Source organism: Protopterus annectens, chromosome 8.part0 (assembly GCF_019279795.1).
Source record: "Protopterus annectens isolate FY-2018-M chromosome 8.part0, PAN1.0, whole genome shotgun sequence".
Lineage (NCBI taxonomy): Eukaryota > Metazoa > Chordata > Ceratodontiformes > Protopteridae > Protopterus > Protopterus annectens.
The window spans coordinates 1,844,844,046-1,844,871,147 of NC_056741.1; positions in this window are offsets into that span (position 1 = coordinate 1,844,844,046).

A 27,102-nucleotide genomic window follows, 5' to 3' on the forward strand; every position below is an offset into this window, starting at 1 on the left:
ATGTTTTTAGAATGAAATTACCCTATTTCATTGGTGGAAGATGTAGCCGAACAAGTTTGGAACCAGAGTAAAGATATTTACGACTCAATTATTAAAAAGGGTTTTAATAATAGTGGGAATAGGCAGCCTAGCAATGAATCACCCATAGATTTCCATACAAATATGGTGCTTCATTATTCATTGGATGCAAAAGAGATACAAAATATAATTTTGAAAAATTGGTTTATTATTGATAGTGATGAGGGTACACATAGGCTCAAAGATGTTAAACCATTGTTTACCTTCAAGTGAAGGAGTAATTTTAAGAGTATGTTGGAAAATAAACCTAACAGTAATTCTAGTGGCTTCCCCAAAAATTCAAGATGTGGATGGTGTAAACAATGTAGATATATGGAGTGTAAATATGAGGGTTGGTTGTATGATGAGATTAGGGAATATGCTAAAGGTGGCAGGTTTAACTGCCTTATTGAAAGAGTGATTTATTTTGCTGTCTGCACAAAATGTTATGCTTTTTATATTGGGAAGACCAACAATGCTTTTAACAAGTGCATTTACCAACACACTTATAGTATTCAGTGCAATGACAATAAAAGTGCACTAGCCAGACACTCGTTAATGTGTATTGGCTTTGAAAAATGTAAGTTTTTTTTATTGTTGAACAAATAACGGTGGCAGCATACTGTGGTGATTGGAAAAACAAATTATTAAGAAGGAAGATGTTTTTGCAGCTCAAGTTTAATGCAACAGTATTTCCTGGCATAAATAAAACAATTTCTATAGTCAGTGAATTGAAGGATAGATCATTGAAGGTTTAAATAATATTTTACATAGTGATTTTTTGGTATAATGTGATTATTATTTTTTTGTATGCCTATATGATATTATAGTTCATTCTAATTTGGGTATATCTATTTTTAAATGTATAATTTTAAGATTGGTTGATTTCAGGGATATGTCTGTTTTTAATGGCATATATTGCTCAGCTGTTGGGAAGGATATGGTTCTGATGATGTCATTATGTGATTGACGAAAGTGCTAAACCATACCATGTTATTTTATGTAGTGAATTTTAAGTTTAATTAATAAAGTGCATTTGAGAAATTTGTCCTCATCCTTTGGAGTATCTTGTTCTATTACTACTGAGAATCTTTACTGGGATTGCACATCTCTGCATTGTTTTTTCAATTAATATATTAATATCATGTTGTTCCAAACTGGTTCCTTTAATTAGTGCCTCCAGAAACCACTCAATAAATGCAGAAAAAAAATACTTATTCCATATTTGCTATGGAGCTTATGCAATGACAAGAATCATGCAAATATGTGGTCATTCTTCAAAAAATTCCTTCAGTCTAAAGTCCATATATTTAGCTAGCAGCTCAGTTTTTGAACCACCTGCTGCCACTATGTGTCGTAAAGCTGAATCAACCACTGACTTGTGGACATTAGGGATACCAAAGATACTGTGAGTGACTTGTTTGTCAACTTTAAATTAGTCAACCAGATTGTTAGATAGGGCATATTCAAGATTAAGGTTCTCTAACCACAGAATCAAAAAAACACGAACAAACTCCTAAAAACAGATTCGGCCGACCAGAAAGATAGTGCACTAAACACAATTATAACCGGACTTCCAGATGAAAAGCAATAAACTCTTTAATGACAAAAAAATAAAAATATTAATATAAATCCACTCAAGCGCTTTTGTCTCCGCATTCAGAGACTTTATCAAGATAAAGAGTAGTCAATACAGCAGTCCATTTTAAATAACCCACACCCACAACCTGGACCAATCAGCACACTACACTCATGAATAATCATGAGCATATAACCTTCATAATCAATGCCCAATCACTATATATTTAAACACACTGTATGTCATGTAAAAGAATGTATGATTACCAAATATATAAAAAGCAATCTCCTTTTCTGATAAGAAATTTCTAAAAAAGCTTAATTACCAATCAAAATATAAATGGTTTAAAAATAGTAGTACATAATATATGACATAAACTCACACCTAGGGGACAATTAATCAGAACCACAGTCTACCACTGTGTATATTACTATCATATATTAAATAGAAATAATAAATGTATGTATATATATATATATATATATATATATATATATATATATATATATCCAAATATAAAAATATAAATATATAGGAAATAAATATATAAATATATATCAATATACATATGCATAAATATAGCTAAAAACCTAAACATATGTCTCCTATTGTAAAGTACTCTAACCATCTAAAACACATACAATTTGTACTATGTAACTTTTAAATTCCTATTCCTTTTTGGGACCCAAGTATACCCTAAAATAGAATAATTAACAATCCTATTTATACAAAACCTAAATATAAAGAAATAACATGCCATCATCTCTCAAGTGCTTTTAATTTTAGAAAGCAAGTAATTGAAAGGGCCTCAATAAAACCTGGCCATTGTGTTGCATTGGTTCTAAGTTGCTATAGTGCTTCATTTCTTTCCAAAAGCAAAGGCCATAGGTCTCAGCCAAATAATGTGGAAGTATTACTGAACCTTCCATTTGAATTTCTTCACCTCCATATGCAACAAGTCCCACACTACTGGTTACACTGAGTTGTTCGTTTTTCTCACTTTTACAAATGTATCTGCTGATATTATATTGCAATTTGATCCAGTGTCTACTTTGAGCTCTGTGGCTTTCCCATTGATCTGAACTGTGCAAAACACTTCACCCCTTGTCAATAAGTTTACTGTGTCAGCTTTTTCTCCCAGTACTGATACACCATTTACGTAGAAAGCTGATTGTTTTGGCTCTACTTGATGTTTTGGCTCTACTTGATTAACTTGATTTCTTGTATGACCTTTCTTTATAACTGCGTGTCTTACTTGATTTGCAAAACTTTTGAAAGTGGCTCCATTTCTTACACTTATAGCACTGGTGACCATATGCTAAACATTTCTCTCTTTTAGACTCATGGTTTGCACCACAATTTTGACAATTAACAATAAAGCTAGACCTGGGTTTTGCTGACTCACACTTGTATGACACTGAGATGGTGGTGGAGCTTTCACTTCTCCTAGAACTTTTTGGAAAACTCAGCATCTTCTTTGGAATTCCTATGGTTGCTCCATGCTTAAGCCTGTTTCTGCTTGCCACATGTTGCATACTGTCTATGTTTGCTCTAGAGCTTATTGAAACCATGCTTTTCTCACCTGCAAGCATGTTCGTGGGCCTTTCTGTCACCTCGTGGATCTGACAAATCTCTATTGCTTTGCTTAATGTCAAATCACTGTCATGAAGCAAAATCTTCCTCACTGCAGCACTATTAATACCATATACAAGTCTATCTTTTATCAGCTCATCTTTCAAGTCACCAAACCAACATGTTTTTGCCTTGTTCCTCAAGTCTGTTATATAAGCTGCAATGTTTCCCCTAGCTTCTGATTTCTTGTGTAGAATAAATGCCTCTAATATAATGTTTGTCTGTGGGTTGCACATTTCTCTGAACTTACTCTTTAAACACTCGGAGTCTTCTCTGGATTCAGCTTGCACAACAATATGGCAGTTTGTACTTTCACCTGCATACACTGCTGGTGCATATACAAATGATTGCAATCTTGCTATAGTCTCATATCCTGCTAGATTTAGCAAAATAAATGCCCATGTGCATGCATCTCTATCTGCATAAGCTGCTTGTATAAAAATATCATACTCCTGTTCAAACATTCTCCATTTCTCAGAAATATTCTGGTCAAACACAAGTGGCTGTGGTTTTCAAAATCTGTCTGCCATATTAACACATATCAGCGATGGGTCTTACAAATTACATACAAATATACACACATACATATATACCTGCATAAATAATTGGCATGAGCGCTCAATTTGGCTAATGTTTTTCTGCTTTATATCTGCACTTTCTTTCTTTGTGCTTATCAGTATCATATGAATGAATAACCATGTAGTGCTTTCAATTAACTGGACTTTGCAAAATAAACCTCTTGTGCTTCTTGATGCTTTATTGCACTTTGCAAAATGCCTTCTCAACTTTCTTAATGCTTCACTGTGCTTTATAAAATAGCTTTTTAAGTTTCTTGATGCTTTATTGTACTTTGTGAAATAACTTTTTGCTTTCTTGATGATTTATGAAACTCAGCGGAATAGCGTTTCAACTTATTTACTGCTTTACGGAGCTTAACGGAATGTTTTCTCGGACCTTGCAATGCTTTTATGAAATTTTTGATGAGTAAAGACAGAAACACTAAAATAATCTGATTTCAGAATTCGTAAAGGCTAAAATGCTAAAGTAGTTTTTTGGAAATTTATCGATAAAGGCAGGCATGGAACAGTCATGCATTATCACTTATTAAATTTGGCACTTTAAGAAACATTCAAGAACTTTGCAATGCAACTGAGAAATTCATGAGCACTGTAATACTCTTGTAACCTTTTGTAAATAAACACCTTTCTTTACAAGAAACTTGTTAAGCAACTGCACAATGTGAATAATCAGATTTTGGTTGCCTAAATTCAATGTATTTTGGGGTTTGTGCACTTTGTAAATGACTAAATAAAATACACTGAAATGTTTCCAAAATAGCGGCAACTTGCCAGGCAACCCTTTACAGTAGAAGAAGACCTCTGTAATGGTGGCACTCTGTGAACAGTCACATCTAGCACAAAAAATTTTCTTCAAACAACCATACTTTAATTGAATTACATGAGATAGTTGCACTTTACACGCAGTGAACTCTTTGAAATACATGCACAGTAATAAGCACACATTGTACACACTCTGAGATACTTTGAATGATGTTTTTTTGATATCAAATGAAGTCATAGTTATGCACAAACACAGCACTTTGCCCAAATAGCAGTCACCTTGCTTTTTTGTACCTACTGTGCCCCTTTTCTTTTCTTATTAATATTCTTTGTGCTCGTTTTACTATAAACATGCGTCATGCCCGGTGATGCCTTAAACACATTCTTTCTGCCTTAAACATGCTCGTTTTATTCTTTAACATACTCATTTTATCTTTAACATGCTTGTTTCATACTTTAACATGCTAATTTTATCTTTAAATGCCTTCATTTAATCAAATACTTTTATAATAAACATTTTCTTTAGGTAACAAACTTTTTGAGCTTTCCGTTTGCCTGATAGTGTGATTTATGCCCTCGTAATGCCTTTTCTTGCCTCTTTTCATTGAGTAAATAATTTGTGTTGCTTTTCATTACCTTTGATTCCTGCTGGTTATGTTTGCACTGTTTTCTCTTGGTTTTACCTTCACTGTTACCTTTACATCTCATGGCTCCAAATGTTTTGTTCTTTTCCATTCCAGTTCTGACATTGTGTTGCTTTCGTGTTGGTACATGGATAAATGAGTCTTTGTGGGTTCTGTTTAAGCAGCTTTATTCTATACAAACACATTACTGTAAAGCTTATTTAACTATGACTAAATAACTTATATACAAACTAACTGCTGTGATCATACATGTTTACACACTTGCTGCTTCTTCAAAATGGCACTAGGGATTGCATGTGTCTGGAATTTATACATGCACGCACAGCCTCGCATGCCTTTTAAGGACATAGTGCACACACACACACTACTCTCTGATCTACACTAGTCATTGGTGACTCAGTTGTGAAACACAACAATGTCCCCTTCACCAGGCTCAATAAGGAGAAGGTCACAGTCAGTTGTCTGCCTGGTGTCAGAATCCACCACATCATGCACGCACTTAAGTCTCTCCACAGCAAGTACAAGTATGACTCTGTCATTGTCTATGTTGGTGTGAATGACTTAAGATGCACCTCCCTGGACTATATGAAGAGAGACATGATTGACCTCTCAGAGTTTGTGTCCCAGGCAGGTATGACCCTAGTCCTAAGCAGCATCCTACCTTCACCATGAATGATACCACAATACCAACAAAAAAAAAATTGACTTCAACAATTGGCTTAGTTTCTAGTGTCATTCTAAGGGGCTCCAGTATCTGTCTGCCTGGAATGACATGGTTGACAGGCTTCAATACTTTGCCAGAGATGGCCTCCACCTGTTACCCCTGGGATTATGGATCCTGGCCAAGGCTCTTTCCTCCCCCATTGTGCCTTTTTTTAGGCAGTGTCCCAAAGACAAATCTTCCAACATAAAAGATCTGTCAAAAAAGCAAATTGAAGGTCATGTTGCTTAACACTAGGAGCCTTAATCTGAAAATGCACTCACTGGAGGCTCTCCTCACACTGGAACATGTAGACATCAGTGTGGTCCCAGAAACTTGGCTCAGGGCTGTGGATAGCAGCCTGCCTTACTAGGCTATACCTCATTCCACACATTCTGATCCCAAAATGAGGTTGGAAATACTAAGGGTGTTGGAGTATCTATCTTCATTAAGGACATGTACACCTCCAGACTGGTTTGCCAGCATGACTCACTAGAACTACTCCAGGTGCAACTGACAGTTGGCAAGACACCCATCCAAGTTATAAGCAGCTATAGGCCCCCCCTCAGTGACTCATGACACCTACTCCTCCTACCTGGATCTACTTGACTCCATCAACACCCTGATCCTTGGTGACTTGAACTACCCCACTATAGACTGGGTGAACTATTCCTGCACTAATGCACTCACCAAATGATTCCTTGACTACATCAGTTCTAATGCATTAGGCCAGCTCTTCTCATCCCCCATAAGGAGAGATAACATTTTGGACTTGGTTCTCACCAACCTGGGTGACCCCTGCACCACTCCCATAGTATATTCTTCCCTGGTGAGATCAGATATCAGTCTGTCTCATTCGAAGCTTCTTTCCCACCCAACCCCCACCCAGCCATAATCAGGCTAAAAACCTTCTCGAAAGTTGACTACAACCTCCTAAGAGAGGGTATCAGTAGCTTCACATCACCGCCCCCCTCAGAAGATGCAGACAACTATACTGAACAGTACACCAATGCAGCATACAAGCACCTGTACAACAGCATGGACTCAGCCATACCCAACAGCACTAAAAACTGCTCCTCAAGGAAACACAAACCTGTCTGGTGGACATCCTTTATCAACAGGCTTTACAACAAAAGGAAGAAACTGTTGTCCAAGGGTAGAAAAGAACAAATTCCAAATTGGAAAATCTCCCTCCTTAGCCTCAACAAGTAAACTAGATCACTAGTGAAAAGTTCCAAAGCCAATTATGAATCAAAATTAGCCTCCAAAACAAAGATAAACCACAAAGCCTTCTTCAGTTATGTCAGGAAGCTCCATGGCAAAGCCCAGGTATGTTCCAAATTATTACTTAAAGGTATCACTTACACTGATCCTGATGACTTAGCCAACCTGCTAGCAGATAGGTTCAGCACAAACTTCACTCCCCTGTCCCCCACAAAGGCCTTTTCAACATACTCAGTTCTTGTCTCGCACCTCACATCTCTGTAGATTGAGTGTTAAAAGCCCCAATCAAGGAAGAAAACACCTTCCATGGTACCTGATAGTATCCCAGGCTGTATTCTGCACCATCTCCAGCAAGAACTAGCTTTGCTATTGCTATTCATCCACAGCCTAAGTACAGAAGAACTAGCTTTGCTATTGCTATTCAACCACAGCCTAAGTATAGGCGTAATTCCAGCAGAGTGGAGAACTGCCATTATCATCCCCTTATACAAAGGTGGTGCACTACTGACCCTGGAAACTATCTCCCCATTAGCTTGACAAGTCTTATCTGTAAATCCATGGAGTGTATTATTATGTATCTCATAAACAATGACATAGGCAATCTCCATGCACTTGACCCCACCCAGTTCAGATTTGTCAAGGGCAGATCTTGCCTTTTGAACCTAGTTGACTTCTTTGATACTGTCACCAAGGCCCTGGATGAGGGAAAGTCTGTACATACAGCTTACCTTGACTTGGCCAAGGCCTTCAACACAATCCTCCACTTGGACATCATCAAAACGCTAGCACAACTTGGCATAAATCCCTATTTCATCAAATGGTTGGCCAACTGGATCATCACCAGGACAAATATTTGGTTTTGTGCAGTTCTTGAATTTTATAGGTATATATATATATATATATATATATATATATGGATTCACTTTATAACCTAGAATTACTGAAATGTCGAATTTCAGTATCTCGAGACTATATAATCGAATCTACAAAACACAGACACAAAAAAAACGCGAAAGTCAAAACACCGAAAAAAACGCACACACAATACTACACATACACCACAACACCCACATCATAACAAAAACAAACAAAACTACATACATACACAACTCATACACACACCCCCCCCACTTATATATACTAACTCTGAGATCGCAAAAACACAAATCAGAAGCCGACTCATACACGCACATTCTCCGACCCCTCACACACACATCAAACACATCAGCACACTCACACACACTCTAACTCCCACTCACAACCCTTAGAAAACACTTACCTGACATAACACCTAACACCTACATCCGCACACGGCACCGCGCACCATCAAAACACAATCCCGGACATTACGCAGCGTAAGGTCATAACCGCGAATTCGACATATATTCGAATTCGCTATTATGAGCTTTCGCTATTTTTAACATTCGACTTTATAGCCTCGAGATACTGAAATTCGACATTTCAGTAATTCGAGGTTATAAAGTGAATCTATATATATATATATATATATATATATATATATATATATATATATATATATATATAAAATATATTTTTATTGAAAGTATCTTGGGGTGATAGTTTGGCTGGCTTTTAGATGTTTTAATGACACATGTTTAATGGAGTGTAACAAAATTAGTCTTGTTGCTTTAAGTATGTAACGTAGGTCATGTGACCTTTTTAGAGGTTTATTTAAACTGAAGTTTTTTAAATTAATTTTATCTGAGGAAGTCCAACGCTTCAGCTGGACGAAAAGTGCTTAATAATAAAAGAGTGTGCTCCAGAGATTTAGCAGTTTGGTGGATTTCTTCATTCACCAACAGGACCCACAAGGTCAAAATAGGCACTTCCACCTCTCACTAGTCACTAGTGGAGTTCCCCAGGGATCTATCCTGGCACCCCTACTATTTGGCTTTTACTTGTCAGAGGGCCAGGCAAAGACAAAAGGCTTATAGCTAACCAAGTCTGTGGATGACTGTAAGTTGGGTGCTGTCATTGACTCCCCAAATGAAGTTAACATACTGCAAGAGGGTCTCACAGCAACTAATGACTGGTGCCAAAGTCATAGCCTCAAGTTAAATGAAAAAAATTGTATTATCATACCATTCAGCAAAACATGGCCCCTACTGATTACCACATCAATGGCAAAGTACATAACTTGTGGTGAAATACCTTAGTACTCAGATTAACAACAATCTCAGATTTGACTGTCATGTAGCAGCAGTGGTCAAAAAGCCTTTTACTTGGTTCATCTCATAAGTAAAGGGATTGCATCCAGAAAAAAGGAGGTTTTTACCTCTGTACTCCTCCCTCATTAACCAATAATTGAGTATAATGCCCCATCTGATATGTACCTTTCTAAACATCTGCACTAACTGGAAAGGCCACAGAAATACCTCACAAAGAGAATCCATGGCCTCCAACACCTGCTCTATGCTTACAGGCTCAAATGAGTATCACTCTAATGGGTATCATACAGATTGCTCAGGGGTGATCTGTGTCTCATACAAGGCAATTTTGGGCCCTGCCCTAATAGAGATGCTCCATATCCATAAGTCTAACTCCTCACAGATGACCCACTCAGAATGCCTGAATCTAATATGCAACATCAACAAAACCTGCTGGAGACACAGGTTTGTCTCCCAGAGGCTGCCCCATCTCTGGAATAGACTTCCATACACATCAAACAGAGTATCTCACTGACCTTCTTCAAGTGCAACCTTGATGAGTGGATGGGAAACCACAAATTCATCCCAGGGGTTCCACCTGTGTCACTCATTGACAGGGGTGGCAGGTGCCTACTGAGGTTTCCTTTTTGGGGATAAACTCTTGGACAGGCTTGTAAGGGTCCCAGGACCATTAGCCTACTAACCTCCTATAATCCTATGATCTTATATTCACTTGTCCAATTACTTTATCTAACATATGTAAAGAAATCTCCTTTTTAAATTGTTTTCTTGTTCTGAAAAACATTTCCCCATATTTACTCCATTTCTTTTCTTTTTTTTTAAACATTTCTTGTACATAATCTACTAAAATAGTCATACTTTGTTCCAGGGTTCTTTTTATTTCTCCTTTTGCATTTTTCATTTCACTAATTGCACTATCTTTCTTCACTGATCCACTTAAATCTATTGATATTTCTTCTCTTTTTCCTTTCAGAAAATACCTTTGTTTTAATAATAGCTTCCACTCTTTTCTTGATATATTCTATGTATTTTCTTTATCAAAATAATCTCTATCATTTTTTTCAAAATTTTTAATACTTGTTTATATATTCTTCTGTACTTTTCTTTATCTAATTTTCTTACATCATTCTGCTATTGCAAGAAACATCTTTTTACATTTTCCTGAAAAACAGACAGTTGAAAACAGTCATCCATTCAGATCGATTTGTATAAAATACTCTCATAGTAATATGATCTCTCCATAACTGTGTTATTAATTTCTTTCCTACCTCATCCGATGTTTTCTCATTTATCCTTTTTATTCATTTGTCTATATTTATATACTCCTTGTTTTTCTTTACCTCTAGCCGTATTGTTAGGTGATCAGAAATAAACTGTTACAAATATTTCTCCTTCTCTGATAATTAATCCTTTTGTAAGTCAACATTTTTTATTCCAAAGAACTAATTTACATCTAATAACTTCTAGCACTTTTTTGCGTCATTTTCTTTCTTTTTTGATTTTCTCTTAAATCACAGTTAAAATTTGCTATCATTATAATATTCATATTTATCATGACTACATGATCTGCTAACCTAAATTCTCCTTGTCTTTAGAGATAACACGAACATAAAACACTATAATTCTACATACTTCTTCATTCCATCTTAAGTCAACAGTAGTTAATTTTTTCATTCTTACTAGTATTATATCTAATATTTGCACTGAATTTTTGCAAAATACCACTACTGTAGATCACTGATCATTTCTCAAATTCCAAATTACACCAGCCCCATAATTATTCTGTTTGCAATCTTTCTTCATTTGTTAAAAATTGTATATCTTCTAATATTACATCTCCATCACACATTGCACAACTCCAACCTCCTATTCTTCTCACTATATTATTAATATTGTTCACATTTACAAGTAAGCAATCTAAAAGTAATACTTCCCATTTTCTTTAATTTCCTAAAAATAATATTTTTCTTTTTGAACATAACTTTGCATTATTTTTTTTTAATATTATCTGGTTCCTTTCTTATACTCTTTCATACTTATCCCTTTAAATTTTCTTTTCCTATATTTTACTGTTTTCCCACCAGATTCCCCCCTTTACTATTTTTCAATTTATATCGTCCTCATCACTTATTTCAGAACTTTCCTCTATTTCATCTATTTTTTTCTTTTATTTTTCTTTGTTTTCCTTATTTAATTTTTCCTTTTACTTCTGCTTCTACCATCACCTCTAACACTTTCTCTCGGTCTTCATTTTCTTCTCTTTTTTCCTTCAATTTCCTTGTTATTAGTATCAATTTTACAATACATCCATAAATGCTCAGCTTTGCTACTTTTTAACATTTCAGTTCACACTTTGTTGCATCATGACCATATTTCTCACAGGAAAAAAACATATTTTTGGTCATCCCTGGTATTTTTATCACACCCTTACTTCCTCCAGAATTTATCATACTAGGAATATATGTATAATTGGAGCCTTTTCTTTTTTTTTCTCATAATATTGCAGTCCCATCTATCAGTACATAAACCCCCTATTATCATAAACTTTTGCAACATACAGGACTTCTTTACATATTTGTTTTAAATGTTCTTTCAAAGTCTCTCTACTTCAAAACTGCACATCTATTTTCTTCTTTGTTTCCCTGTTAAATGCCTTTGCTAAATATAAGTTCCAAGGATTACAGTTCTTTTGTTTGTATTCCACAAGAGAATTTTCCATGACATATAGTCTGAAATATAATGCCACAAAATATCTGTTTGTTTATAAGAATAAACACTCTTACCTCTTGAACTTTTACACCCAAAGGAACTATTTAGTTGTCCAAAACATCTTACCTATCCAGTTCTTTCTCATCTTAATTTTGAATCCTCACCACATACTTCCACTTTGCATTGCCTTCTTCCTTTTTTCTTTTGTTTTATTCATCTTGCACCCTCTTTCACCTTTTCTGCATAAGATTTATTTTCCATTTCACTTTCATCCTTCATGATGGACTTCACTTCATCCTTTTGGATTTTATCTATAATGTCCCCAAGAAACATCTCCTGCATTTTCCAGCTCACTCTGCATTACCATCACCTTCTTCAATAAATCATCCCACAGCCCTCTCAACTATAGGGTTTTAACTGCACAACATTTACTTGACAATTCTTTTTTTCAGATTCTCTAAACAAGTCTTGCTGAAAATTACTTCTGAATCTTCTGAAATACCTCTAATGCTCTCCACAGCATTGGTATTTGCCTCTGTGCCTTCTACCAGCTTTTTTTCATCACATACCATTGTCCCAGGACCACTGCTCTAGGAACAGGACATGCACATTCCAAAATAAATGAGTGAGGTTCTCAGATGCCTTGGCGAAATTTCCCATGGTAGTATAAATACCACCGTGGATCTCCACAGAAAAGAGACTACTAGTCTTATGGGCCAAACCCAGTCAACAAAATGATAAATAACAAAAAAAATTAAATGCCACAAACTGTGGCAGATGGGGCCTCAGTTTAATATCTTTTCTGAATGACAGCACACTCAGGAGTGCAGCACCTTCCTTATGCTATACTGCAATGTCAGTACTGCAAAATCAAACTACCTGGTATATGATTGAAGCCACAGCCTTCTTCACCAAGGATGAGTGCAATTAATCCCACTGACATTCAAAGAAACTCTCATTAGAATTGAATTTGATGCATTTTACATCATTATTAACTTCCACCAATGCTTTATTTATTTATTTGTTTGTTTGCTTATTTGTTTGTATTTCTTTAGTAGGATAATGACTTACCTGGTAAACCAATAGCCATAATTAACTAACTAACTGTGGATCACTAGTGATATCTGCATTGCTTACTGTACTTATTTCCTTGTTTCACTTGTAAGAAAGTTACTGTTTGTCATTTTTGCATTTAAGTCGCCTGTAACACATTGGACTTAAGTTACCTGGCACTTGCTCACTAAAACAATTATATAAGTCAGCACTAAAAATTAAAAGCACTACACCCTCACTCCCCACTGACCCTGGTTTTCAATTATTAAGGAATTCCCAATATTATTCTAGCATGTCCAAAGGTCAGTTGTCAATCTCCTCTCCGGTCCAGCTGGTGAATATGGGAATCTTGAGGCAATGTTACAACTGCCTCATGTACACAGACAACCCTCTCCTCCTCCCAACAAATTCCAACACATGTGAGAGATGCAACCATATAGCCAAACTGGAGGCTAAGCTCTCTCAACTCAGTACTGGCATAACCAGTCAGGAGGAGAAGGAAACCACACTCACTACAATTCCAGTCTCACATAGACCTACCATGACAGCAAACCAAACACATAATCACACAAAAACATACTCGGAGGCTCTAAATAAAGATCTGCCAAAGCAGCAGAGACCTCCAAAGCAGACACCCAAGCAGCCGCTACCCCAAAACAAAACACGTGCAACACATATCTCACAAAGCCAGTGTGCCAAACAGTCACAGCCCTTAAGACTAAACAACACACCTGATACACTTGTAATTGGTGACTCTATCATCAGGCACACTGATGTCCCGCTCACCAGGCTGAACAAGGAGAGGGTCACGGTGAGCAGCTTGTTGGGCGCTAGGATCCGCCACATAACACAAGCACTCAGGTCACTCCAAGGCAAGTACAAATATGACTCAGTCATTGTCCATGCTGGTGTGAATGACCTGAGACGTACCTCCCTGGACTACATGAAAAGAGACATAAAGGAGCTCTCTGAGCATGTAGCCCAGGCCGGTATGACCCTGACCTTGAGTAGCATCTTACCCTCACCAAGAATGATGCCACAATATGAAGACAAGATGATCAATTTCAACAATTGGCTTAAGTACTGGTGTCATTCAAAGGGGATCCAATTCCTGTCAGCTTGGGATGATATGCTCGACAAGCCACGATGCTTCACTAGGGATGGCTTGCACCTGTCACCCCTGGGCTTTTGGATATTGGCAAAGGCTCTTGCTACCCCCATAGTGCCTTTTTTAGGCAAGGCTCAAAAGACAAACCCACCTCCATAGGTATCACAAGGGATAAGAAACTAAGAGTAATGCTACTCAACGCTAGAAGTCTAAACCTCAAGATGCACGCACTCGAAACTCTCCTTAGCATGGAAAACATCGATATCTGTGCAGTAACAGAAACCTGGTTCAGGGCTCCTGAGAGCACCCTAGCACTACCAGGTTATACCTCATACCATGCTTTTCAGCCCCAAAACTTGGACCGAACCACAAAAGGAGGGGGAGTATCGATATTCATCAAAGATACCCACACCTCCAGGTTGGTGGCAAAGCACGAAGCATCAGAGACTATCCATGTGCAACTAACAGTGGGTAAAACTGCCTTCCAGTTTATAGCCTGCTACAGACCACCCTCCCAAACCCAGGAACCCCACTCAGCCTTCCTGAGAACACTGGAAAATATGAAGGTCTCTCCAAACACCATTATATTGGGTGACTTCAACTACCCAAACATAGACTGGGAGCATTACTCTAGCTCCAACACCCTAGCCCAAAGGTTCCTAGAATTTATAAACTCAAATGCTATGGAACAAGTTGTTACCAGTCCCACAAGAGGGGAAAACATACTGGACCTGATCATCACCAACATGGGGACTCTATGCTCCAGAACAGAAGTGTATCCCTCACTGGTAAGATCAGACCATAAACTAATCTCACTGGATATTCACATCCCGACCCCACCCCCTGCCCAGAAAACCACAGTGAAAAACTTCTCTAAAGCAAATTTCACACTCCTCAAAACTGAGGTGGAATCCTTCAAAGCCCCCGGGCCTGTGGAAAATATGGCCCAGACCGCAGAATCCTTTATAAACACATTCCATGAATACCTTCAGGAATGCATGGATCATGCGATCCCAAATAAAACCAAGACCCAATCCTCCAAAGGCAGACATCCTGTCTGGTGGACCCCAGCCATAAACAAACTATACAATAGAAGGAGGAAGCTACTAAATGATAGAGCAAAATCCCAAAAAGGGAAGGCATCACTGATCAGTATTAGCAAAAAACTACGGGCACACATAAAATTGTCTAAGGCCAGCTTCGAGAGAAAAATTGCACAGGACACTAAAGATAATCACAAGGCTTTCTTTAGTTATGTTAGGAACCTGGGTGGTAATTCCCAGATATGCTCAGAATTAGTCCAAAATGACAAAAAATACACCGAACCCACAGACATTGCCAACATCCTAGCTGACAGGTTCAGCGCAAACTCCCCCCCCTCCCCACCAAAAGGGCAAATATCTATCCCAGCAGAGTGCTGCCCCCCTGACATCTCAGATGCTCAGGTAAGAGCCGCCCTCTCCAAAGCAAAAAACACAGCATCAATGGGACCAGATGGTGTCCCGGGCTGCATCCTACATAAACTCCAAGAAGAGCTAAACCCAAACATAAAACTACTGTTCAATCTCAGCCTTACTACAGGATATGTGCCCAAAGAGTGGTGTACAGCAACAGTGGTCCCTCTCCATAAAGGTGGTGCCTCAATGGATCCTGGAAACTATCGCCCCATATGCCTGACTAGCTTGGTCTGCAAAGCTATGGAAAGGATCATGGACCTCATATATAAAGATATTGGGGACCTACAAACACTGGATCATACCCAGTTCGGCTTTGTTAAGGGCAGATCCTGCCTCTTAAACCTGGTTGATTTCTTTGAAACAGTCACCAAGGCCATTGACGTGGGGAAGGTGGTCCACACAACCTACCTGGACCTCGCAAAAGCCTTCGATACAATACCCCACTCGGGCATTATAGATAAGCTCACCAGCTTAAATATAAACCCCTATGTCACTAGATGGATTGCAAAGTGGCTCAAGGACAGAACCCACATGGTTAGAATTGCTGGAGCCATGTCAGACTCCAAACCAGTTACAAGTAGTGTCCCACAAGGCTCAGTCCTGGGACCTCTCTTGTTCGGTATGTATTTCTCGGAGGTACAGGCCAACATGGAAGGACTGTGGCTGACCAAGTTCGCAGATGACTGCAAACTGGGCGCCATAATCGACTCTCCAGCTGACACAAGCATCCTCCAAAAGGGCCTCATAGAAACAGACAACTGGTGCCAGAGCCATGGCCTCAAGCTAAATGCCAAAAGTGTATAGTCATCCCCTTTGGCAAAAACAAAGTGCCCACAAATTACCACATAGGTGGTAATCCATTAAGTACAGAAGAAGTAATTAGGGACCTGGGGACCCAAGTTGATAGCAATCTCTCATTTGACAACCACGTGGCCAAAGTGGTTAGAAAAACATTTTATATAGCCCACCTAATCATGAAGGGATTCACATCTAGATCAGGGGAGGTCATCGTGCCTCTTTACTCATCCCTCATCAGGCCCATAATTGAGTACAATGCCCCTTTTGGGATGTACCTTACCAGACACCTGCAGCAACTGGAAAGACCCCAAAAGTACCTCACCAAGAGGATCAAAGGGCTCAAACAGATGCCATATGCTGCCCGGTTAAAGAAACTCCAGCTCTACTCAGTGGCATACCGCCTGTTCAGAGGCAATCTGTGCCTGACGTATAAAGCCATGTCCAACCCGGAATTAATGGACATGCTGCACCTCAGAAAATCCAAATCCCATTGAGCTATGCACTCGAGAGATTTGAACCTCAGCACTGAAATAAATAGGACATGCTGGAGGGACAGATTCATAACCCAGAGGCTCCCTTCACTCTGGAATAAAATCCCAGTCCAGGTTAGGCAGAGTCCCTCATTGACTCTCTTCAAGAGGAATCTTGATGAGTGGATGGGAGATCGTAGGTTTACCCCGGGTATCACTTCTGTGTCACTGTTAGACAGAGGTACAGTATACTAACCTCGAAAAAGGGCATAGCAAAATAAATTTAAAATGGGTGGCAAAAGCCAAACACATTCTGGCTAGCATTATGAATGCCCTAGGGCAGATAGCCTAGTATGAACCTATGAACCTATAACTAACTATATGAAAAAAATGACTGACTGAACCATGCCAAGACCCTTTTCAGAGGACACCCAAGGAGAAGAGCTCCACATTTGCACATTATACACATAATATAATGTAATAATAATAATATAATATAATATAATATATACACATATAGTCACAATGGTTTTAAATTTTAATTTGATTATAGTATTAAATTATTTATAAGTATGACTATTGCATTGTACTTATCATTACTTTTTGATTATATACATTTCTAATGGTTACCAATTGTATATGCTGTTTGGGAAAGTTTTGTACAGAAAAGCCAAACAACACAAGGAAAAACTACAAATGGTATTAACCAATTATTTAATTATTTAATTAGTAATGAATTTAATTAAGTAATGTATTGACTATATAAGGTATTTTATTATTATGTGTGATTATCTTGAAAAAGCCTGACATAGTCTCAGGCGAAAGCACTTGTGGATATTCACCCTTACTGTGTGTTTTTACAATAAAGAATTTTGTTTTCCAGGAAGAGTTCATTGGATTTTCGGTGGTCTTCTATTTCTACTTTGATTGGTTTGTTTGGGACTTAGTTCGCTCAACCAGTTTATGGTTTATTTCGATAATAAAAAACAATACATTCATTTATATTTTGAAGTAAAAACTACAAACATCCAAATACATCTCAAATTAAACAGCATAGTTAAATACATCAGAAAGTATGCAATAAAATAACATGGGAAAATATTTTACAAGACCGCAACTGGATGGTAGAATAAAATATCGAATATCTTGAAAAATATGAATTCATAATGCTGACATTAATCACACATGAAAGATTAGAATATAGATAATCATACCAATAATCATGTGTGTGCAGTAATGCAGGCATTTATACATTTGATATTTTGATGTGAATGGGTCAACTGTTGAGAGAGAGAGAGAGAGTGAGAGAGAGAGAGAGAGAGAGAGAGAGATGCGGAATTGATTGTTCTACAGATAGGCTTTGTTCGTTCTTTTTTTTTTTTACCCTGAATTAATGGGAACTGCTTATGTGTCTTAATATCTCTGAGAGGAAGTTTCATAAATTAGTAAGATATGTGGAGTAAAGAACACCGCCATGTGCATGTGTTGTGTCAGGTGGAGTATAGTTCACCTTGTTGCTCCTAACATGTGCAGGTGGCCAAGCTGAGATGTATATGCTACTAGTCATTGCTGGACCTGCCCTAACAGTGATGCCCCTGTAACTCTGGTGTAATAGTACGATGGTATTAATCTTTCCATTGTAATGTGAACATTTATCTACTAAGTCATTTGGGCCTCTTCAGATTACTGGCACACTAATACCTTGGATCCATACAAACTTGTGTGCACAGTATCCAAGAGTTTCAATTTTCCTTTGATGTTACATCTTTGTGATATCTTTTAATAACTAGAAGTTTCTGTGTTCAGTGCCTGCAGCAAGCAAGTTAGTTGTGGTTACATTGTAAGTCATAGAAATGGATTTTTATTCTTTGGCATGGCTGTTGGAATTAGAATTTATGGAATTGCAAATCTGAACAATGTGATTTATAACATGTTTCTACATAAAATTAGAGATTGAGAGTTACATATGTAGCTGTAGTTTTTATTTGACTGGATGTTTTCACTGAATAACTGACAGGAATTCAATTAATGGACCTTGAATTTCAGATCAGTGTCTATCATCGTCGCTTAAATGACTGGGTTAATTTAGTCAATTCCCAGCTGATTGCTGAAATGTTTTACAAGAACTGGGGCCACACTGTGAACAGGCTTTATTATGTAACTTTACACTTGCACAATAGGTAAGAAGGGAGACTGAAAAACAAATCATGTGATTACATCACACTCCACAAAGAAGTTTCATTTCTGTGATTTTTTTTCTTTTGTCAAAATTGCCTCCTATATTTGAAATGTATAATGCTCTTTTTTTAAGTTTTGCCTTGCAAAGGAATGAGCCTTACTGGTTAATATGCCTGTATATTCTGATGTAACTCATGAACCTTGAGATTTTCTTTGAACTATGCAGGTTGTGGTCCAAGATCATGGTGATAATTCAGGACATCAGAATGTACTGAGGTCACTCACATCTTAGTAAATCAGTCTCTGACCTAGTCCTCTATTTCAATCAGTGTTTATTATTCTGTGACAGTACAAAAGCTTTGTATAAACACTTCTTTAAAAGTCATCCTCTGTTCGTGTAAGATACCTTCACCAGAGTATGTGTAGTTGAATTATAATTTTGTGTATTTCTACCTGTTTATCTGTGAAAATGAGGTAACGAATGGGTTCAGCTATTGAGTTCCAAAAGAAAGAGCAAACAAATTCAGAATACTGAGCGCTTAAATTAGCATGGAGGTTAATAACATCATGAAATAGACTTTTAACAAAGACAAGTATAAATAACTTGTCTCACACCAGTGCCAACTGCACCTGAAGCTACAGTGTCATATTAATTAAAAGCTGACATTAAATTACATTAACTATGTTTTATACTATTATATTACTGCTCATATCTCCAGTACTTTTATTCCTCCTGTATGAACTCTAATGTCCCTTTTCTGTTACACTTATGTGAATGTACTTATATTTGGTTTGTTAGATCTTCTATGTTTATATTGTATGTCAAGAAAAAATGCACCAACACTGAAAAACCTAAATAATCAAAGTCCCAAAATTCAGCAATAAACCACAAACAAGCCACACAAGTATAAATGAAAAAAAAAATAATAACTAAGATATTTGAGCATTAAGTAAAATGTAACTTCATCAAAGTGATGAACTAGGCATCAGTACATGCATTGAAATAGCCTAACCCACCAATTAAAGACATACGATTAATACTGTTTTGTAAAAGCTAAAATTTAAATATATAAAAATGTGGATGGTATTGTAAACAGGATAATCTATTTATTTATAATCTAAATGTTTTTTTAAAAGTAAACTTGATATACTGGTTTTATTATTTAACCCAGGAGGACTTATAGCTTTTAACAGTAACTACTGCAAACCCAGTAATCTGCTTATAGTATTCATTAAAAAAAAATTGTTAGTTAAGAATTCTTCCACACAACCACTAATGCATTAATATCATGTTGTTGGAAACTGGTTCCTTTAATTGTTTGCTTCCTGAAACCACTCAATACAAGTAGGGTATGGTATAACAAGAAACAGCTCTTTTACATATAGTAACAAATGCAGAATTTACTTAGTTCTTGCTATGGAGCTTAAACAATGCCAAGAATCATGCAAATGTGTGGTCATTCTTCAAAAAATTCCTTCAATCTAAAGTCCGCATATTTAGCCAGTGGCTCAGTTTTTGAACCACCTGCTACTCTTATGCATCTTAAAGGTGAATCACCCACTGACTTGTGGACCTTAGGTACACCAAAGATACTGTGAGTGACCGGTTTGTCAACTTTAAATTAGTCAACCAAATTGTTAGATAGGGCATATTCAAGATTAAGGTCCCCTAACCAAAGATCAAGTCTGTGGTAGGCAATATTCACCTCATTCTTAGATACTTTAACAAAAAATTCCCCATAGTTTAGGTACTACAACATTTTTCAAGCGTATACCAAGACATCCATGATAACAGCACCACCCCCTTATCTGGTTTTACAATATGAATATTTTTATTGCATTGTAATTCTTTTAGCAAGGTTTTGTCCTTAGGTGGTAAATTAAAATATTGTTTTCTTTTTCTGCACCACAATGCCCCTTCATTCATTTTCACAAAGCATTTCATGTTATAAACGTGGGGGATTCCAAAGGGGGAAGGGGTTATTTGCTAGTAAAAAAATGTAAGTCCTAAAGCAGAATTGCATAGTTCATGTTAGAGTTTGGCACAAAAGTAAATCCTTTTAAAAAAGTTCACATTGTATGTCAGTAATGACCAAAGGGCTATAGTTAAATACCTCATACCCTTTGTAATCATAAACAGTATCTTTGTTTGGTGTAAATAAATGAAGGGACACTCAAAGTGTTTATTCATACCTCTGCCCCAAAGTCTGCTCTGTAGTAGTCTTCCTCTCCTCAAAACCTGGGAATAGGTCAGGAAAATCCCTACAACCACCAACTAGTGCTCAATCTTAGGTTGCTGTTGTAACTGTTGTTTCTCTTATCACCTTAGCAATCTCATGGGGGCATTTAAATGTGTTGTACCCTTTGCAATCATTTACAGTACCACTTGATTAAAGTGAATTAAAAGTTCTCCAAATATTAATTCCGTCCCCTGCCTGACCTCTGCCCTGTTGGAATATTCCTACCCTCACTACCTGGAAATATGTCAGGTGTGTCTCTTCCTCCACCAACCAGTGGTTGAGCTGGGACTGCTGTTGTAAATAATATTTCTCTTGTAACCTTGGCAATCTCCTGGGGGTAAGGTGTGTGTCTAAAATATCAACACCACTCTATTGACCCACATAACTTCTTTGTGTTTCATAAGATTCCATGTGGTTCTTATGCTTACTAATAGAAGGAATAGTGTATACCTTACATAATTTTGTATGCCGTTTCATCTCTGACTATTTTTTCTGTCTTTTCTCTTCTTCATTATAGTACAATAGGTTCCAACATTGTGGAACATCTTTGGAAATTGTTCTTTATAGGTGAGTTATAGTAAGTCACTCAATATCTTCCTCATAGTTTTCTGCTGTCATATTTCAAACCTTTCAACTTTCTTTTATTATCTTTAGTGAGGAGCTGGATCATTCCTACCCCTGTCCTGTCGAGTAATGTTAAACATTCTCCATGTAAAACTGTAACCTCAAACAAACCACTGAGAAATTTATATATTCTAAGGCCTTGGGGTACACTCTTAGCCCTAATAAAATCAGCAAAAGAAGCATTTTCCATTTGTAAGCTATAATATCTTTTAAGTATATTTCTTAACTTGACAATCTGTTTTTAAAGGTCCCTAAATGTATCCCATCATGTAGGTCACCATCCATGTCAACATGGAAAGAAAAAACCCACTAAAACCAAGAGATGACATCAGTAACAGACACATTCTGGGCATCACAACCCATGAATTGAGCAAGAACAAAGCCTCGCTCATTTTGTGCATTATTTTCACCATTGTCTGTGGCCATCTGTGCAGAACAAGAAAGTACAGGGTGACCCTGCAAAGAACCTGCAGTACTTTTATCCAAGAGCCTGTTCATCTTGACATACATTTGGGTTAATAAACCCACTAGAACAGTCCAGAACTATCCTAATGTCTTGGGACATCACAAATGGCATAAAACGTATAAAAACAGTAAACCAAGAAAAATCCACCAATGGTGAAAAAACTCAAGTACACAAAGTCCCAAAATTCAGCAAAATACAAGATACAAGCCACATTTCAAGTGCTAGTTCAATTAACATATTGAGACCTGGTGCATCACTCTGATGAAGTTCCATTTTACTTAGGAACAAACGCGTTTAGTTATTAAAGTTTTTTTTTATTTCTACTTGAGTCCTCTGGCTTGTTTCTGGTGTTTCACTGAATTTAGCAGTATGTCAGATTTTTTTATACTTACTCTTAAATGGAAACACACAGTTATTTGTATTTTATACATTATTACATTATGATGTAACCTAGGATAAGCCTGTAATTGGTCACTGTTTGATTACTGTTCTACCCCAGTAAACAGATCTAAATAAATAAGTAAATATACCCATCTGATTGATGTCCTTTATAAATGAAACACTGAGCATTCTGTGTTTGTCTAGCTTGTTTTAGTCACTCATGATCTTTCAACATTTTTGAACATTCACTATCTACATTGTCATGGATCAGCCTTGAAAATGGGACCGTTGTCAGCTGAATTAGATTAAATGGTTAAAACAATCAGGGAATCATTTCAAAGTAATTATGGGAGACATTCTGTAAACAAGTGTTGCTTGCTTACCTAAAAGGCATTAATGACACATGAGAATTGGTAGAAGAAATTATTTGGAAATTATTAGGGAAGGTAGAAAGTACTCCAGAAGTTATAGCTAGAGAGTGGGATAAAATGAAAATGGAGTTTAAAAACATTGTTGAATAAAAGAAAAGAAGACTGGGTTAAGATGTAATAAGAATTATTTAGAAGGGCTGAAAAAAGTTAAAGTATTAGAAAATAAGAGGAATCTCACAGAAGAAAAGGAGGTGCAGTTACAGAATGTTAAAGAGAAAATAAGGGATTATCTGGATAATATGCATGAGTTTAGAAAGATTGCTGTTAAGCAATTTTGTTCAATAACTACAAAGCACAAAACGTTTGGCACAACGACTTAGGCAACAGAAAGAATAAGGTACTGTAGCCAAACTTAGGGAGTTTTTAACAAGAAAAAATAACTAGAGACCCTGTATTAGATATATTGTTTGAAATTTTATGAAATTTTTTATAAAGCAGAGAACTGGGGAAATCAAGAAAAAGCACAAATGGAAATATTTCTAGAACACTTAAATATTGCAAGGTTAGTGGTAGATGAGGCTTAAAATGTAACAGTTAGGAGGAGATGAGATAAAAATGGTGATTTATAACCAATCTACAGGAAGTCTTCAGGAACAGATGGCATTCCAGTGGAAGTTTGGAAGTTAGGAAGGAAGAGACTGATAAAGATATGGAAAGTTTTGTTTAACAATATTTTAAAAAAGAGAGGATACATCATCATCCTGGAAAAAGCTGTGGTAGCTGTAATATCTAAAGGTGGTAAAGATCCCTCTGATCGAGTTTCATATAGGCCCATTTCAATTCTAAACTATGATTATAAAGTGTTTATGTGTATAATGGCTAAAAGAATGGCAAAGGTGATGCCAAAATTGATAGAGAATGACCAATATGATTTTGTGGAGGTGATGTAAACATTTGACAACATTAATAAAACAATGATGATCCAGAGAAATATAGAACATAAGAAAATGCCACTGCTACTAGTGGGTCTTGATGAAAAGAAAGCATTCAACAGCATAAACTGGGATTTTATAAGTAGGGCATTGGAAACATTGCATTTCATGATACAATAATAAAGTTAATTAGAAGGATATATCAGGGATCAGAGACAAAAAGCAAAGTGAGAGGGTCCCTCTCTGATAAGTTGTGTTTGAAGAGAGGAACCAGGCAGTGGTACCCTCTTTCCAGTTTTTACTTGCATTATATTAAGAAGCAGCAGCAAAAAATAAGGAACTCAGGAATTCAAAGATATAATTGGTGTTTGGTTTAAGAAAGGTTGGCTTTATTTGAAGATTATGTTGTTTGCACCTGATGGAACCAGAGAAAGAGATTTCAGCATTGTGGAATATTCTGAGACAATACTGTTTTTTTGGGGAGGGGTATAAAATTTATGAAGATAAAACAAAGGCTAAAGCTATAAACTATGTACCCACAAATGAATTGGCCCAGCAATACCCATACTTATGGGGACATGATAAAATGAAGTATTTAGGAGTATGGATTAAAAGGAGTGGGTTATGGCAGCTAAGGATATGTGAGAAGAAACTAAACAAAAGATAATACAAAAACTGAGAAACTGGAAGCCCTTACCTATGGATAGCAAGACACAAGCAGTAAAATAATTGTTTTTAGTCCCTTTAGTTTTATACAAAGGGCAGGAATATTTTTATTAACCAGAGGAGAAGTTGTGGGCAGCAATTAAAGAGTTGAAGGATGTTACTTGTGAGGTGAAGAAGTCAAGGCTCAAGTGGGCCGAGCTGATTTTCCCCACAGAACAAAGCAGTTTAGGATTACCTAATTTGAAGGGATATTTATAGCTACATAGTTAAGACTCTTATACATAACACTAACAGAAGGCTGCAATTTAATGGGGAAAGTATGATGATGAAGTAGGGGTAATTCAAAATATAAGGAAATAATTGGATTTTGACTGTAGATCCTTAAGGAGAATAATAACAGTCATACAGAACATTAGAGAAATCCAGGCAAAGGCATCCGGATATGGAGAACTTCACAAAAAAATAATATCACAAAGATGGAATGTAGAAAAGAAGATCAGTAAAGTAGAAGTTAAAAAATAGAAGTTGAAGTTATGGAATGTCTGCAAAGTGAAGGATTTGATGTAGAAGGTCTAACATAGGTTACATCACCACAGGATGGAGTGAGTCCCCAAAGTAGGGAGAAACAAAAAGATTAGGAAATATCTGAAGAAGAAATATGGATATGGAAAGAAAAAGAGATTTAATATGTTGTAATATTTATGCAAAGAAGAAAGCAAAATTAACCAATACAAAAAGAGCAGCACCAAAGATATTTGAAGAGAGATACAGACAAAGGAATCAGAACATGGAAAACTTTACAATGCAAAAAATAAGAAGACAAAGGGGAAATGTGGAAAAGGAGATTAGTAATGAAGAAGTTAAAGAAATGGAAACTGAGGTTATGGAGTATCTGCAAAGTGAAGGATTTAGTGTAGAAAATCTAATTCAGAAAATACCACAACAGAACAGAGTAACAGATATCCAAATTATGGGGAAAACAGTGGAACAGGAAGCAATTGATCAGGTGCCATATGAAGACAATTTGGAGCCTTCCACAGGAAACCAGTATAAATGTTCACTTCAAGCTAGACAGCAAGGGAAGGAACAAAAAACTGTGGAAACTCTGATGCAGTCAATGTTGAAGAGTGATAGGCCAGTGAGTTCCCATATGATAGAGCAACGGACAGCACATGATGAAATTGATAAGACTTTGTCACAGGGAGATGCTATAGAACCTTCTATATAATGCCTGCAGGAATTGGAAAACAAGGGATGTGCCCTCAGTTTGGAAGAAAATAAGCTAAGAGAAGAATTGCTTGATTTAATAAACATGGACAGATATATCAAGATCAGGGAAAGAAATAGACTGCAGAAGGTTAATAAAACCCAAAAAGTCAGAAGTCTGATAAAACAAATGAACACAGTAATTAAGACTGTTCATAGAGATCCATGCAATATAACAGAAGAAAACAGGATATATTACTGTGCAGCTAAATTAATACCTGATAAAGTTCTACCACAGGAACACAGGGTAGTGAGGAAAAGGAGGGGGAGAAATTGAATACCATCATGGAAATATGGAATAGAGAAAATTATAAAGCAATTATGACAAGAAGTGTCACTGTTAGAAGACTACAGAAGAGGGAATAGATCAACAAAAATACTAAGAAAGATAGACGTAATAAAAGCCCTGCACAATATTAGAACAGATCAGGATCTACCATGCGTTATCGCAAATAAACTAAAAATTTCGGCATAAGCGGAATAAATTAGAAGCTACAAAGATAAATATACAGGAAAAGTGCAACATAAGCAATTTATTGATGAGCCAAAATGGTTTTATATAGAACTGGGAAATAAAGTTAAAGGAATTGAAAGTCCACCAAAAAAGAAGAAATAGATACATTTTGGAGAAATATCTATGAAGATCCTGTGGAACATAACAAAGATGCTCAATGGATAAAAGAAGTAAAAAAAAGAATAAGAAGTTTAAAGGTACAGGATATGAAATGGGATGAAGTAACAGTTAGAGAGATTGAAACAAAGTTAAGAAAAGCCTCTAAGTGGAAAACCCCAGGCCCAGATGCAGTACCTAACTCCTGGTTAAAATTATTAACATCTCTGCACGAAGATTTAGTCATAAAAAGAATTATTTATATGCACACAAAGAACAGACACCAACCTGGCTAACCACAGGAAAAACAATGTTCCTACTTAAGAGTGAACCTGCAAGCTACCCTAAAAATTATAGACCAATAACTTGTCTTCTGACGACGTATAAACTATACATGGTAATTGATGG